This window comes from Branchiostoma belcheri, unplaced genomic scaffold (assembly GCF_001625305.1).
Source record: "Branchiostoma belcheri isolate BF01 breed outbred unplaced genomic scaffold, Haploidv18h27 scaffold1, whole genome shotgun sequence".
Classification (NCBI taxonomy): Eukaryota; Metazoa; Chordata; class Leptocardii; order Amphioxiformes; family Branchiostomatidae; genus Branchiostoma; species Branchiostoma belcheri.
This window is the reverse complement of record NW_017802379.1, coordinates 9,213,971-9,229,457: the sequence shown is the minus strand read 5'-3', so window position 1 is coordinate 9,229,457 and position 15,487 is coordinate 9,213,971. Positions and strand designations below refer to the sequence as shown.

The window sequence follows — 15,487 nt, the reverse complement described above, 5'->3', positions numbered from 1 at the left end:
CGAACGAGTACAAATCCTCAAGTAGAAGATTTCGTCAAGATATACAAAAGATGGACCAGGTGAAACCATACAGGAAAATTGAAAGAATTTCTGGGATTGACAAATATGATGTGGGAATTTCATGTTCTGCAAGACATCATCATGACTAAGAGTGATTGTGTCAGTGAGGAATCAACAGTTATCAAAAAGGAACTCAGGATATGCTACAAACAGTGATTGTTGAAACTGTATCAAAATGTTTAGATTTTTGGTTCTTAGAAAACATTACCATGTGTGGTACATCTGGATCGCATTCCCTGGCATAGCAATAAAATTGCACTGATAAATCAGGATGCAAAGTACTGCATGTATATCCAGCCTAATCTAACCAGCCCAAAGTTCTTTTAGTTCATATTTATATTGATTATCCTGTTTGCCTGTAGAGAAGTTTTAGGATTTTATTTTTGCATAGCTAACTATTTTCTCCTGTTGTTTTACCATAGATGATAGAATTAGTGTTGGTAGTTGAAATGGATAAAGGAGGGTTAGTGCTGGTATGTACTACATGCCATATCTAATATATTTTGCAGCAATAGAGCCAACAGCTTATTATAGAGCCTTATCTTTGGTTTTAGAGTACATTTGGATGAGGTAAGTAGTAATCGGTGCCTTTTTTTCAATTTCTATTGTTGACATTGTTTGTTCAAGCCGTTTTCGTTTATTGTCATATAGCGTTACTAGTAACATTGCTGTTATTGTGATGTCTGAAATTGTCATGAGTCGTTTTTAATATCATTCATTACATACATACAGAGGTTTTTTTTTAACCTCATATTTCTTGTTGTGATTACCATTTTTCTTTTCGGATGTACTTTCTTTTTGTTTATTAAGCTACTAGAACTCAAACTCCAGCCCTGAACCTTCCATCCGTTTACGGTACTTTTGGTCAAACGTGTCGCTCTCCTTGGCCGAGAAGTGATTCTTCCAGTCTCCAACAATACCTTGGGAGACAGAATTCGAAAGAGATTGGGGATAGGAGCAAAAACTAATCATGTAGCATGACTCAGTATTTGACAAAATATGACAACATTGTTCTGTTTTTGAGATCACGTTATGAATAACGTTACTAGTATAAACTAGACAAGGTCAAAATTTTACTATTCAGTCAAAGGAGGAAAAGACATTGACTTTACCTACATTTTATTTTGACATACAATATTTCCGACAAACAGAACAGAATAGAAACATTGATCAAGTTTACCTTTCCTGATAATGTCCTTTCTCCAGTATAAGGACGTCTCTGTCAACCTCTTTCTCATTGATTCCAGGCTGCAACTGGTCAGCACACGGTCCATGTCTGCATCGGTCAGTTCTTTCTCCAAAAAGCTGCAATAGTTTTCACCCACAGGCGAAAATCCTGCAAGGACAAATAAATGTGTAAAGAATTACGACTGCAGCGTTCTGCATTGTGGGTAATATGTCAAAGTTGAAGTCCCCTGAGACGTAAACGTTGTCTTATGTTATCATGAAAGTTTATCTGTGTTGGTAGTAATCATAGTAAAAAGTTGAACTTTATTCCAACCCACAATTTACAGAGAGATCAAATTTTCAGCGACCACTGTTGCCATCATAATTAATGACCGATCACTTCACAACGTGATCTCGTTGTCTTATGTGTTTTGTGTGCACTGCACCTTTTTATAGATGCTGACGATATTGATAACATTCCATATGATTTTTGTTGCTTTCATTCTCTCACGAATACACGCTTTCTTTACCTTCTTCATGTCTTCGTACTTGACAAAAAGGAAGTGGGGGTCATCTTTCTTTTGCCACCAGCCCAGCACGTGGTCGAAGTAGTCACCAAAGGTTACTGTGATGAAAAAGGATAACATGTATATTTGTCTCTAACGTAACGAATACATAAATAGATAAAATAGATAAATAACTATATTGCATCAAATTATCATATTAATATAATCACACCAGATTCATACCAGGGCACGACAAGCAGGTACTGCATACAAATAGGGGCCTATTTTACATTGTTGATACAAAAATGTCAGAGCAAATAGAGGTCAATGATCGAAATTTCATATTTGTGCCATAAAGGTGAACATCACCACGCATAGAAGACGTACATTTGCAATTAATTTATAAAGCTCTAAATATCTATTGGCAGTACGAGTTTCCAAACTCTCGTCTATAAAAATATCACTTCATATATTATGCATATATTACCAGTAAATTGGCATTGTATAAAAGTGGGAAGTCTTCCTAGCCGAAGAAATGAACTGTTTTGTTTTCATCCTATTCACCTCTCAATATAAAACTAACCTTTTCCACTCAAAAAGTCCTTACTGTGCTTTTCCCAGGATTCTGGAGGCTTTAACAACGGATGTTTCGATAGGTAGTAGTAGCTCGACACACAAACATCCTTAGGGTTTCGCATGACGACAATGGCTTTCACCTGCACACACACACATACATCAATGTGTCAATCGTTAGATCATCGTTATATATATGTATATATAGTTAGATCATCGTTATCTTCGTTATCTCTCTCTCTCTCTCTCTTTACTCACACACACTACACACACACACACACACACATATATGGGTGGAGAATATGATCAACTGATATACTTAATGAGGATCTGATTTGTATGATCATTGCAGAGAAACATTCAGAGTCAAAGTGAAAAAGTACAAAATACGAAGTGAGGAAAGCTGTATGAGGTAACTAAACCTTGGTGACTGGAGCTGTCAAGCCTGGAGGTGCCACTTGGACTGGTAGATGTGTAACCATCAGCCGAGGAGACGGGCTGTCTCGAAGCCGGATATAGTTGGGTTCTTGTTCTCCTGGAGTCCAAAACTCAACTCCTATTGGTGCTGAACTTTCCTTCTTTCCACCAAGAATCTTGTGCACAGTTTCGAACATCCAGTTGAAACCTTGGAAAAAATGTAACTATTGATGATATTGATGAAATTTACGTGATTACATTTTTTACTCGTGAAATGTTTAATTACCTTGGCCAGAATGTTATGTTTTTATGTAATGGTATGCACTCATGTATGGATGTATGTGGTTTAGCACGATGACTCAAGAAGCTTCATGTATCACAGTGAATTATCATGAAACTTGGTAGGTGGGTAGGTATTGATGAGACATCAAAAGGATCCATTTTACACAGGTTACAAATTGCTAGGAGATTACCTATCCACGCCATCATGTGCCTGGAGATTACCTTTCCACACAATCCCGTATCCCATAGTTCGAGTATACAGCATTGTGCCCTAATATCACAACCTACATGCACATTTTTTGTCTGAAAATAAAAAAAAATCCCCCAATTTAACGTGGTGTATGGCAACAGTGGAAAAGAGGCACATTATATGGCTAGTCCATATAATATTGTGCATCTAATGTACATCCTTAAGCTTTCTGAAGAGACACCTACCGCTTTTGGGGTAGCTTACAATCACCACATCACCGTCACGTATCTCAAAAGTCTTCATCACTTCCAGGTTTTCCTTTGGAACGCTACTTGGGAACAATATTCCCTGGTACTCCACGTAGGGAGGTGGTCCGGACAGTGGACGCTGTTGAGACGATGCCATGCTGAATACTACAAGCCCAAAAGACCAACATTACTTTTGTTGTCCATATCGCGTACATCGTTGTAGCCTGACTAAATCGCGCTCCTGGTACACTGTTTGGACTGTATAGTCAAACACTTATTTTATAGAGGAAAACTTTTCCGTTCTAAAACTTTGTGAATTGTATGACACACACAGTATTTAAATTGTATATTCATGCAGTTATGTCGGAGGACTTTTCCGTCCGAAAGTCGTATATATCCTCTCAGTATTCACTGTTTAGACTGTACATGCACGCAATTATGACGGAGAATTTGCCTTCCAAAAACTGTGTCAATGGTCAACTTTCACTGAGTATGTACACTGTTTGTACTGCATAGTCATGCACTAATTTTATAGAGAAATTATATATTAGTGCGTGACTATATACCCTAAACAGTGTACGTTCAACTGAGTGTGTCATATCATTGACACCGTTTTTGGAACAAAGTTGGAACTAAATAATATATAAGTTGGCATAATAAGTTTGGCAGTGTGTCGTGCCATTGACACAGTTTTTAGACAGAAAATGTTTCCATTATAAGTGCGTGACTATACAGTCTGAACGATTTATACTCGTATGTTGCTGTTCAATGTGACATCCTATGAAATCTCGTAATTTGTCGAGTACTAATTTACTCCATAATACTCCAAGTCGTTTGACACTGTGTACTCGATAGTGTAACCCGGAAACAGATGCGCAACCGGGTGCCACGAAACCCGCATGTAGTGCGTATTTCTGTCTAAAACAACATGGCGGAAACCGCCTAAATTCTGAGTAAGGGCGAACTTTGACGCGTTAATCCGTGGATGCAGTATAAGTTGAAGTCATTGTTTGAACTACACAAGGTTCTCTGTACCTTCCTCATTACGAAGATACATTCTATGGTCTCATTTGACGTATCGTGACCGTACTACGACTTATTGTATGGAGCATTCTAAGTACTCAATCCGGCGCGTCACAGCCCGCGCGTTGCCGCCATTAACCCCCGACCGAGAGCTTGTGTAAACACAAACTGATCGTTGTAGCCTGGTTGTAGCCTGACAAAGAGCTTGACTCTAAAAAAAATCTCCTTACTTTAAACATGCTTAAGGTTCTGTTCCTTCCCTGAGCGGGCATGCTACCGTGTAGGAGGGCCTGCAAGGGGGTTCTTAGGTTAGAGTCATATCCTGTAAAATTGTCCCTACGTTACGCTATATCCTTCCGTAAGAACGTCGCTACCTTCAACACACGACTCCTTATAGTTTTCTACCATGTTTCAAGAATACACGAACAGTTAAATGTCTGATAATCGTCATTGACCAAGGTGCAGCTATCAACGTTTGTCTAATCCCCAGTCCAACATGGGGTACGGGTGGAATGTGTGACAACTGTACATGTACCGTTTCAAACGTCGATGTAATCTGAACATGATATGTGAAGATTGAGATTTATCTATGACTGACCTGATAGATACCAAGCTGTTTACGCCATGGGTTGTTGAGGCCTGACTGACCTTCACATAACCATGTGTGCCTAGTCACACCACGTAGGGAAACATCATGCCACAGGTTACAAGTCAAGTCAAGTCAAAGTTCACATGATAGGTTCTCTCCAAGCAGAGGTTGAAGCTGTTTACGCCATGGGTTGTTGAATAGGTCTGACTGAACTGATGACCTATGTGTCTAGTCACGTGGTGAACGGTCAAGACCACAGAGATCCAATTTGGTTCTCTCCAAGCAGAGGTTAGGGGGAATCTTGTGGAGTATCATATGCCCCGTTTTCAGTCACCAAGGTGGGGAATACTATTATAGTGACGGAAAATGGGCCGACTCGGACCAAATCCAACGAGTGCAAATTCTCAAGTGGAAGATTTTAGAATACCTAAACTTGTGCGAAGGGCACAGCCCACTAATTCCAGCCCCTATTGGAATATATGGAAAACATCTAAGAACTGAGCTGTCAACAATCACCTACTTGAGTGTTCAACTATTGCAAACACATATTGACAGGGTAGTCCAACTTCCAAATTGTCCATTTAGTCCAAAATTTTCACTTTTTGACCAGCGCAACCTGGCACGGCAAATGAAACACTGGCAGCATGACCTCTGACCCCCTTGAAGACCACCAAAAGACAAGAAGATGGGATTAGTTTTAGAACCTATCAAGCAGCCAAAACAACCCTAACAGCCAGTTTTTTCAAGTTAATAGAAATAGAAATAACTCTCCAGCTGGAAAATGCCACCATTTATAAACACATACCAAAAAAAGGATGTTTTCAGTTGGTTTGGATGCGGTTATCAAAGGGGTCTCACACTGGGCCCTCTGGGCATGCGCCATTTGGTGGCCTTTGCCCCGAAGGCCGTAATGATATACATTGAAGATGGAACAGGTGACACCATACAAGAAAATTGAAAGAATTTCTGCGATTGACAAATATATGATGTGGGAATGTCATGTTCTGCAAGAAATCATCATGACTAAGAGTGATTGTTGAAACTGTATCAAAATATTCTAATTTTTTTAAACATTGCCATGTGTGGTACATCTGGACTGTAGCATTCCCTGGCATAGCATTAAAATTGCACTGATATAGAAGATAATCAGGATGCAAAGTACTGCGTATATATCCAGCCTAATCTAACCAGCCTCAAGTTGTTTTGTTACAGAGCAGGACTTTTGCTGTTTTTAGATGGAATACCGTCCAATATTAGCTTATATTCATATTGATTATCCTGTTGGTCTGTAGAGATGTTTTAGGATTTTATTTTTGCATAGCTAACTATTTTCTCATGTTGTTTTACCATAGATGATAAAATTAGTGTTGGTAGTTAGTTGATAAAAGAGGTTTAGTGCTGTTATGTACTACATACCATATCCAATATATTTTTAGGCAATAGAGCCAACTTAGAGCCAACAATAGGTACTTATTAAAGAGCCTCATGTTTCGGTGTAATCGGTGCCCTTTTTTTCAATATATACTGTTAACATTGTTCAAGCCGTTTTCGTTTATTGTCATATAGCGTTACTAGGAACATTGCTGTTATTGTGATGTCTGAAATTGTCAGCAGTCGTTTTTAACATTATGAGTTAGATACACACAGAAGGGGTTTTTAAATCGCATATCTCTTGTTAATTGTGATTACCATTTTTCTATTCGGATGTACTTGCTGCTAATTGTTTATTCAGCTACTCGAAATCAAACTCCAGCCCTGAACCTTCCATCCGTTTACGGTACTTTTGGTCAAAGTTGTCGCTTTCCTCTGCCGAGAAGTGGTTCTTCCAGTCTCCGACGATACCATGGGAGACAGAATTCGAAGGTTATTGCCAATATTGGGGATAGAAGCAAACATTAAGCAAGTAAAGCATGAGTATTTTACAAAACATCACAAAACTTTTCTGTCATTGCGATGACGTTATGAATAACGTTAACGTTACTAGTATGAACTAGACAAGGTCAAGATTCTATTATCCATTCAAAGGAGGAAAAGAAGACTGTGTTTTCCTACATTTATTTTGATATACAATATTTCCGACAAACAGAACAGAAACATGGATCAAGTTTACCTTTCCTGACAATGTCCTTTCTCCAGTATAAGGACTCTGCCAACCTCTTTCTCATTGATTCCAAGCTGCAACTGGTCAGCACACGGTCCATGTCTGCATCGGTCAGTTCTTTCTCCAAAAAGGCTGCTATAGTTTTCACCCACAGGCGAAAATCCTGCAAGCAAGGACAAATACATGTGTAAAGAATTACGACTGCAGCGTTCTGCATTGTGGGAAATATGTCAACGTTGAAGTCCCATGAGACGTAAACGTTGTCTAATGTTATCATGAAAGTTTATCTGTGTTGGTAGTAATCATAGTAAAAAGTTGAACTTTATTCCAACACACAATTTACAGAGAGATCAAATTTTCAGCGACCACTGTCGCCTTCATCAGGATAATTAATGACCAGTCACTTCACAACGTGATATCGTTGTCTTATGTGTTTCGTGTGCACTGCACCTTTTTTTAAATAAAAACTGACGATATTGATAATATTCCATATAATTTTTGTTAATTCCATTCCCCCATGTATACACTATACGCTTCCTTTACCTTTTTCATATCTTCGTACTTGACAAAAAGGAAGTGGGGGTCATCTTTCTTTTGCCACCAGCCCAGCACGTGGTCAAAGTAGTCACCAAAGGTTACTGTGATGAAAAATGTTTGACATGTATATTGGTCTCTAACGTAACGAATATAAACCAATAACTATATATGTTGCATCAGATTATTAGATTAATATAATCACACCAGATTCATACCAGGGCACGACATGCAGGTACTGCATACAAATAGGGGCCTATTTTACATTGTTGATACAAAAATGTCAGAGCAAATAGAGGTCAATGATCGAAATTTCATATTTGTGCCATAAAGGTGAACATCACCACTCATAGAAGACGTACATTTGCATTTAATTTATAAAGCTCTAAATATCTGTTGGCAGTATGACTCTCGTCTATGAAAATATCACTTCATAAGCATTTGGCATATATTACCAGTAAATTGGCATTGTATAAAAGTGGGAAGTCTTCCTAGCCGAAGAAATGAACAAGTAATTCAAGTCTGAAATGGGTTACTTTACAAGGGTATATCCTATTCACCTCTCAATATAAAACTAACCTTTTCCACTCAAAAAGTCCTTACTGTGCTTTTCCCAGGATTCTGGATCATGGAGGCTTTAACAACGGATGTTTTGATAGGTAGTAGTAGCTCGACACACAAACATCCTTAGGGTTTCGCATGACGACAATGGCTTTCACCTGCACACACACACATACATCAATGTGTCAATCGTTAGATCATCGTTATATATATGTATATATGTATATATAGTTATCATAATCTTTGCTATCTCTATCTCTCTCTCTCTCTCTCTCTCTCTACTCACACACAAACACAAACACACACACACACACACACACACACACATATGTATATATAGATACAGTAGTGCCTGTGGAAAACGAAGGCCTACAAATAAATGATAATATATGAGAAAATGCTAGAATGGCTGGGTGGAGAACATGATCAACTGATATACTTAATGAGGATCTGATTTGTACGATCATTGCAGAGAAACAGTCAGAGTCAAAGTGAAAAAGTACAAAGTACAAAGTGAAGAAAGCTGTTTGAGGTAACTAAACCTTGTTGACTGGAGCTGTCAAGCCTGGAGGTGCCATTTGGATTTGTAGATGTGTAAACATCAGCCGGGGAGACGGGCTCTCTCGAAGCTGGATATAGTTGGGTTCTTGCTGTCCTAGAGGCCACAACTCAGATCCTTTTGGTGCCGAATTTTCCTTCTTTCCACCAAGAATCTTGTGCACAGTTTCGAGCACCCAGTTGAGACCTTGGAGAAAATGCAACTATTGATGATTTTTCTGAAATTTACAGACACACAAAAAAAAACATGTACATTTTTTGTCGGAAAATAGAAAAAAATTCCAACAATTTTAACGTTGTGGAAGAGAGGTCCTTATGTCCAAGGCTAGTCCATATAATGTACATCCTTAAGCTTTCTGCAGAGACACCTACCGCTTTTGGGGTAGCTTATTATCACCACATCACCGTCACGTATCTCAAAAGTCTTCATCGCTTCCAGGCTTTCCGTTGGAACACTACTTGGAAACAATATTCCCTGGTACTCCGTGTAGGGTGGTGGCTCAGACAGGAGGCGCTGTTGCGACGATGCCATGCTGAATATATACTACAAGGCGAAAAGTCCAACGTTACTTTCGTTGTCGATATCGTTGTAGCCTCACTAAATCGCGCCCCTAGCGGCTAGCCCGCGTATTGTCGCCATTAACTCCCGACCGAGAGCTGGTGTAAACACAAGCTAATGTCGTTGTAGCCTGGCAAAGACTGCAAAACTCCATACTTTACACATGCGTAAATGGTTCTGTTCCTTCCTTGCTGGTGCCTTTGCACATGGTTTTTAGTTTATGAATATGATAGGATACCGTGCAGTGCTTTAGCTGATAAAAAGCATCATCAGGGAAGAACACTGTATACATATACATATACATGTAACATTACCCCTCCCCGGTTATAGTCATATCCTGTAAAATTGTCCCTATTTCAATCCTTCCGTAAGAACGTCGGTACCTTCAGCACACGAAGAAGTAACAAGAGTTCCACGATCTCATACCTTCGCCAAATTATGTTAACCCTTGCGGGTGACGAATTATACAATTTCAATAATTGATTTTGCAAGTAAGAGCCTCATTTGCATGGATTGTATCAGTTGATCATATTCTCCACCCAATGACAGCCTTATCTTCCTATAAGGAAGATAAGGCTATTATAGGCTATTATAGGACTTGCCCATAAATTATGCAAATGAGGTAATGATTTGAATAAATTATATTTATTGATGTTTGCCTTCACTTAACTTCCAAATGTGGCAAGTATGAAATTCCCAGCAGTTACAACTATGAAATTATGAAAAATTCCCTAATTATGCAAAATAGGTCTTCATTTACATAATATATATCCTCGGATGTTTTTTTTCGTTCTCAATTACATGTCACAAGTGTTTCATAGTCCTATTATCGAGCAAAACAGATTTATAGAATTTCCTCATTAATTATGCAAATTAGCTCCTGATTTGCATAATTGTCATTGATTATGTCAAGCATCACTTCAGCTACCTACAAATCAAAAATCATGACAATCCGCCAACTGGTTCTTGAGTTATCCTTCTTCAAACATTTTTCAACAAATGCTCCTGCAGTTCCACAACAAGCCGCTAGGGGGTCCAAACTCATGTCACTTCTTCCCTACCCCAAGAGCTATCTACCACCAAACATTGGTGACCTTAGTATGTCCAGATCGCGAGATATCAAAACCGGAAGTTCTGCTGCAGTACCTAGGAAAGCCGCCAGGGGGCTCAAAATCTAATCATTTCTAGCTCTCATCAAGACCTACCCACCTACCAAGTTTCATGACAATGCATATTAAGCTTCTTGAGTTATGCTGTTCACAGACAGACAGACGGACAAACGCTACTGAAAACATAACCTTCTTGGCGAAGGTAATGATAACACGCTCCTTATAGTTTTCTACCATGTTTCAAGAATGCATGAACAGTTCAATGTCTGATAATCGCCATTGACCAAGTTGCAGCTATCAACGTTTGTCTATATAAATCCCCAGTCCAACATGGGGTACGGGTGGAATGTGTGACAACTTTACATGTACCGTTTCAAACGTCGATGTAATCTGAACATGATATGTGAATATTTATTTATGACTGACCTGATAGATACCAAGCTGTTTACGCCATGGGTTGTTGAGGCCTGACTGACCTTCACATAAACCATGAGTGCCTAGTCACGCCACGTAGGGAAACATCATGCCACAGCTGCAGGTCAACGTCACATGATAGGTTCTCTCCAAGCAGAGGTTAGGGGAAATATTGTGCAGTATCATACATGTATGACAAAATCGTACAGAAGTATATATATATATATATATGTATTGGATTGATTGGATTACCGTCCAATATTAGCTTGTTATCTTTATATCGGTTGCCTACGGATTTCGAAGACTAAAAATGCCTAACTACGCCGCAAAATGCACCCCCCCCCTCCAGATCTGATGGAATATAATTTTCCTTGGCATGCCAATACATAGCGCCATATTTTGCAGAGCTTCTTCAATTTTTCAGTCTACAAAGAGGTGCGGAAGAGGAAGAGATTCTGCGAAACGGGAAATTTCCGTCGCAATGCAAACTCCGCGGAAAGTCCGAAACTCCGCGGAGTCACGAGAAACAAGAAACTCCCTCCTCTTTGCCTCATTAAAAATTCCAGCTCCGCGGAGCTCATTCCCTAACCTCCGTACCGTGCACAGGACGTGTCGTGTGGCAGGGGTTTCTCCGATTTCTCGTCATCTTTCTACGTTACTATTTCGGTTTAATCCGTCGAGATTATATCGTCCATTCAACTCAGGTACGTACAAAGAGCTTGTCTACTCTACAGTTATCGCTGTGGCAGGAAAATGATACATTTTTGATCATTTTTGCGTTCTGTCTCAAGCGTGCATGGAGGTTAGTTTGTGTGACAAGATTTTTTTGGCTCTAAAAACAACGACGTTGTGTTTGTAAACATTAATTCTGTCAGCAACAACTTGAGAGTGTACCTGGAACATCACGCGTATCCATTTTGAAAGTTGAAGGCATGTTTGGTGTTTTGTTGTGCCGTTTTTAGAGATTGTTTTTGTTGACCCCGAATGGAAGGTCTAGAGGGGGTTACGGGTACTCGTTAAAATTTTGAAACTGAAGACAACAGAGATTATTGCATGTCATACAGGGAATATTAAAGATTATCTTTTGGAAACTCCGTTGTTAATTTTTGTAGAGAAAGAGGAATTTTGGTTTTGAATTTGTAAATTGATGTGCGTTAAAACATTTATAAACCCCCACATGTGCCTCGAGTAATCTTCCCGCCTAAACATCTGGTTTCTATCATGATCGGAGTCAAGGGGGGTATCATTAACTGTTGTTCAGGTAGTGTTATTGAATGAGGGGGAGTTGGGGGTGGTACAGTAACTACTATTTAACTTTGTCCACTATTAAGGGTGATACAGTGAATGGAAGCTTTCTGATGTTTTCCATTTTCCACAGGATTTTATTGATCAGTACTGCCTACGTTGCCGAAAGGGAAACAGTGAAGCTTCACCAAGCATCAGTCCCCTGCAAGTTTGTAGCAGCTACAGACTTCATTGTATGATGTATTATATATAATATATTACTTCATTATATGTATTAGATGTATTATTCAAATTAGAATCTCTTTAGCATAATTTTTAAGGAAATTCTAGAATGGCCTCTGAGTTAAAGATGTGACTCATTGGAAGGAGAATATGATCAGCTGTTATGATTCATACAAATGAGAATCTTATTTGCATAACCGATGAGCTCTGGAAACATTCATAAAACATCCGTCGAAAGATAACCTGTTCTTTTGGAAAAGGTATGAGCTTATGGAACTCTAGTTTATGTTATTCTCATAATTAAACGCTTCTGATATCAAGTGTCCGATTCTTACCTCATGACCATAATAAAAAGTGGCCAGAAGGCTGATTTGAAATGTTCATAATCAGGATTATAAAGGATGAAAGAGTGTAAACTTAAAACATCAAGCACTAATGCTTATAAGTATGCCTTGTTTTTTTTTTCTGTGCAGATTTTGGGACAATGTCTAATCATGATTTATGGTTACCGAAGCCAGAAACTCTGTTCATCTATCTGTTCAATTAAATGTTCATCTTATTCTCCAGGACTACAGAGGTGAATTCAGCTTGTGTTATCATGGCTACAAATAGCAGTGGATCTGATGACATCAACAGAGGATCAAAAGGGGGATCTGCCAACAGGGAAGATGGCAAAAAATCATACAGGTGTGAGGAGTGCAGCAGGAAGTTTAGTCATCTGAGTCATCTGAAGAGTCACATGCGGATACACACTGGGGAGAAACCTTACAGGTGTGAGGAGTGTAGCAGGCAGTTCAGTGAGCTGCGTAATCTGAAGAGTCACATGCGAACTCACACAGGAGAGAAACCCTACAGATGTGAGGAGTGCAGCAGGCAGTTTAGTCAGCTGGGTAATACCTAAAGAGACACATGCAGACTCACACAGGGGAGAAACCCTACAAGTGTGAGGAGTGCAGCAGACAGTTCAGTGAGCTGGGTACTCTGAAGAGACACATGCGAACTCACACAGGGGAGAAACCCTACAGGTGTGAGGAGTGCAGCAGGCAGTTCAGTCACCTGGGTAATCTGAAGAGCCATATGCGGACTCACACAGGGGAGAAACCCTACAAGTGTGAGGAGTGCAGCAGGCAGTTTAGTCAGATGGGTAATCTGAAGAGTCATATGCAGACTCACTTGTGAAAAAACATTAAAGTGTGAGTAGTACAGAACCAGTTTTGATGAACGTGTAGTGAGTTGGGTGATGAGTTGACAGCCTTTACAGCGATGTATTGATGAAAGCATAGTGTAAGGAGTGCAAACTCTCAAGTCGAAGATTTCAGAAACCCTAAACTTGTGAGAAAGCTGTAATGACATACTGGGGGAAAAAGATGGACCATGTGACACCATAGAGGAAAATTGAAAGAATTTCTTGGATTGGCAAACGTGATTCATGTTCTACAAGACTAAATTGTGAAAGTGAGGAATCAGCGTGTTGGAGAAATCAGAAAGGAACTCACGATGTACAACAAACAGTGATTGTTGAAACTTTCAGAATGTTTTCATTTTTGGTTCTTTGAAAACATTACCATATGTACATGGTACATCTGGATTGTAGCATCCCCCTGGCATACGCACTGATATAGAATAGAAGAAAATGAGTATGCAAAGTACTACATGTATATCCAGCCTTATCTAACCTTTTGTTACAGAGCTTTTCTGTTCCTAGATGGATTACTGTCCAATGTTAGCTTGTCATTTTTATATTGATTATCTTGTTAGACTGTAGAGATGATTTAGGATTTTATTTTAGAATTGCATACTATTTTCTCCTGTTGTTTTGCCATACATAATGGAATTAGTGTCGGTTTTTCAAAATGGATCAAGTAGCGTTAGTTAATATGTTATTTACTACATACTATATCCAATATATTTTATATTAATAGAGCCAACAGGTACTTATTATATTTAGAGCCATATCTTTGGTTTTGAAGTACATATGTACAGTATGAGGTATTACAGTGTAATAGCTGCCTTTCTTACGATTTTTTCACGTTAATATTGTTTGTTCAAGCCATTTTCTTTTTTTAATAAAGGTTCTTTTTGTCATGTGAGTGTAATACTAAGTTTTAAACAATTTTGATGAATAAAGCATCCAACATTATAAACTCTTTCTGGTAGTAAAATGCTTAGAAATGTGTCATATTTTGGGCAAGTAAAAAGTTGGTTCGGGCAAGTGGAAATGACCAGGTACTTGCCCGATAAGGCAAGTGGATTTTTGAAAACTTGTCCAACCCTGGTACTTATGAAGTGTTTTTCTTGACATTCCAAATGTAATGCTGTGATCTTCTGAAACTTATGTGAAGATTTATTTATGACTGACCTGATAGATACCAAGCTGTTTACGCCATGGGTTGTTGAGGCCTGACTGACCTTCACATAACCATGTGTGCCTAGTCACGCCACGTAGGGAAACATCATGCCACAGGTCAACGTCACATGATAGGTTCTCTCCAAGCAGAAGTTAGGGAAATATTGTGCAAAATCATACGACAAAATTGTACAGAAATATAAATATATATATTGATCGGATTACCTTCCAATATTAGCTTGTTATTTTTATATCGGTTGCCTACGGATTAGGAAGGCTAAAAAGGCCTAGCTACCCCGCAAAATGCGGACCCCCTCCAAATCTGATTATATATAATTTTCTGTGGCATACCATTGAATACATAGCGCCATCTTTTGAAGAATTTCTTCAATTTTTCAGTCTACAAAGAGGTGTGGAAGAGAACCTTTTCTGGCACACGGGAAATTTCCGTCGCAATGCAAACTCCGCGGAAAGTCCGAAACTCCGCGGAGTCACGAGAAACAAGAAACTCCCTCCTCTTTGCCTCATTAAAAATTCCAGCTCCGCGGAGCTCATTCCCTAACCTTCCGTACCGTGCACAAGACGTGTCGTGGTGGCAGAGGTTTCTCCGGTTTCTGGTCATCTTTCTACGTTACTATTTCGGTTTAATCCGTCGAGATTATATCGTCCATTCAACTCAGGTACGTACGAAGAGCTTGTCTACTCTACAGTTATCGCTGTGGCAGGAAAATGATACATTTTTGCGTTCTGCCTCAAGCCATGTGTGTGCTACGTGTGACAAG

The 15,487-nt window shown here is 39.2% G+C and overlaps 3 pseudogenes; 1 reads left to right on the top strand and 2 right to left on the bottom strand.

The window, feature by feature from the left end:
* Nucleotides 1-571: 571 nt before the first annotated feature.
* Nucleotides 572-3,600, bottom strand: LOC109483293 (annotated as a pseudogene).
* A 3,187-nt stretch (nucleotides 3,601-6,787) lies between these two features.
* LOC109483197 lies at nucleotides 6,788-9,341 on the bottom strand (annotated as a pseudogene).
* Nucleotides 9,342-11,487: 2,146 nt separating this feature from the next.
* The window catches only part of LOC109482393, a 7,130-nt pseudogene continuing 3,130 nt past the window's right edge, over nucleotides 11,488-15,487 (top strand).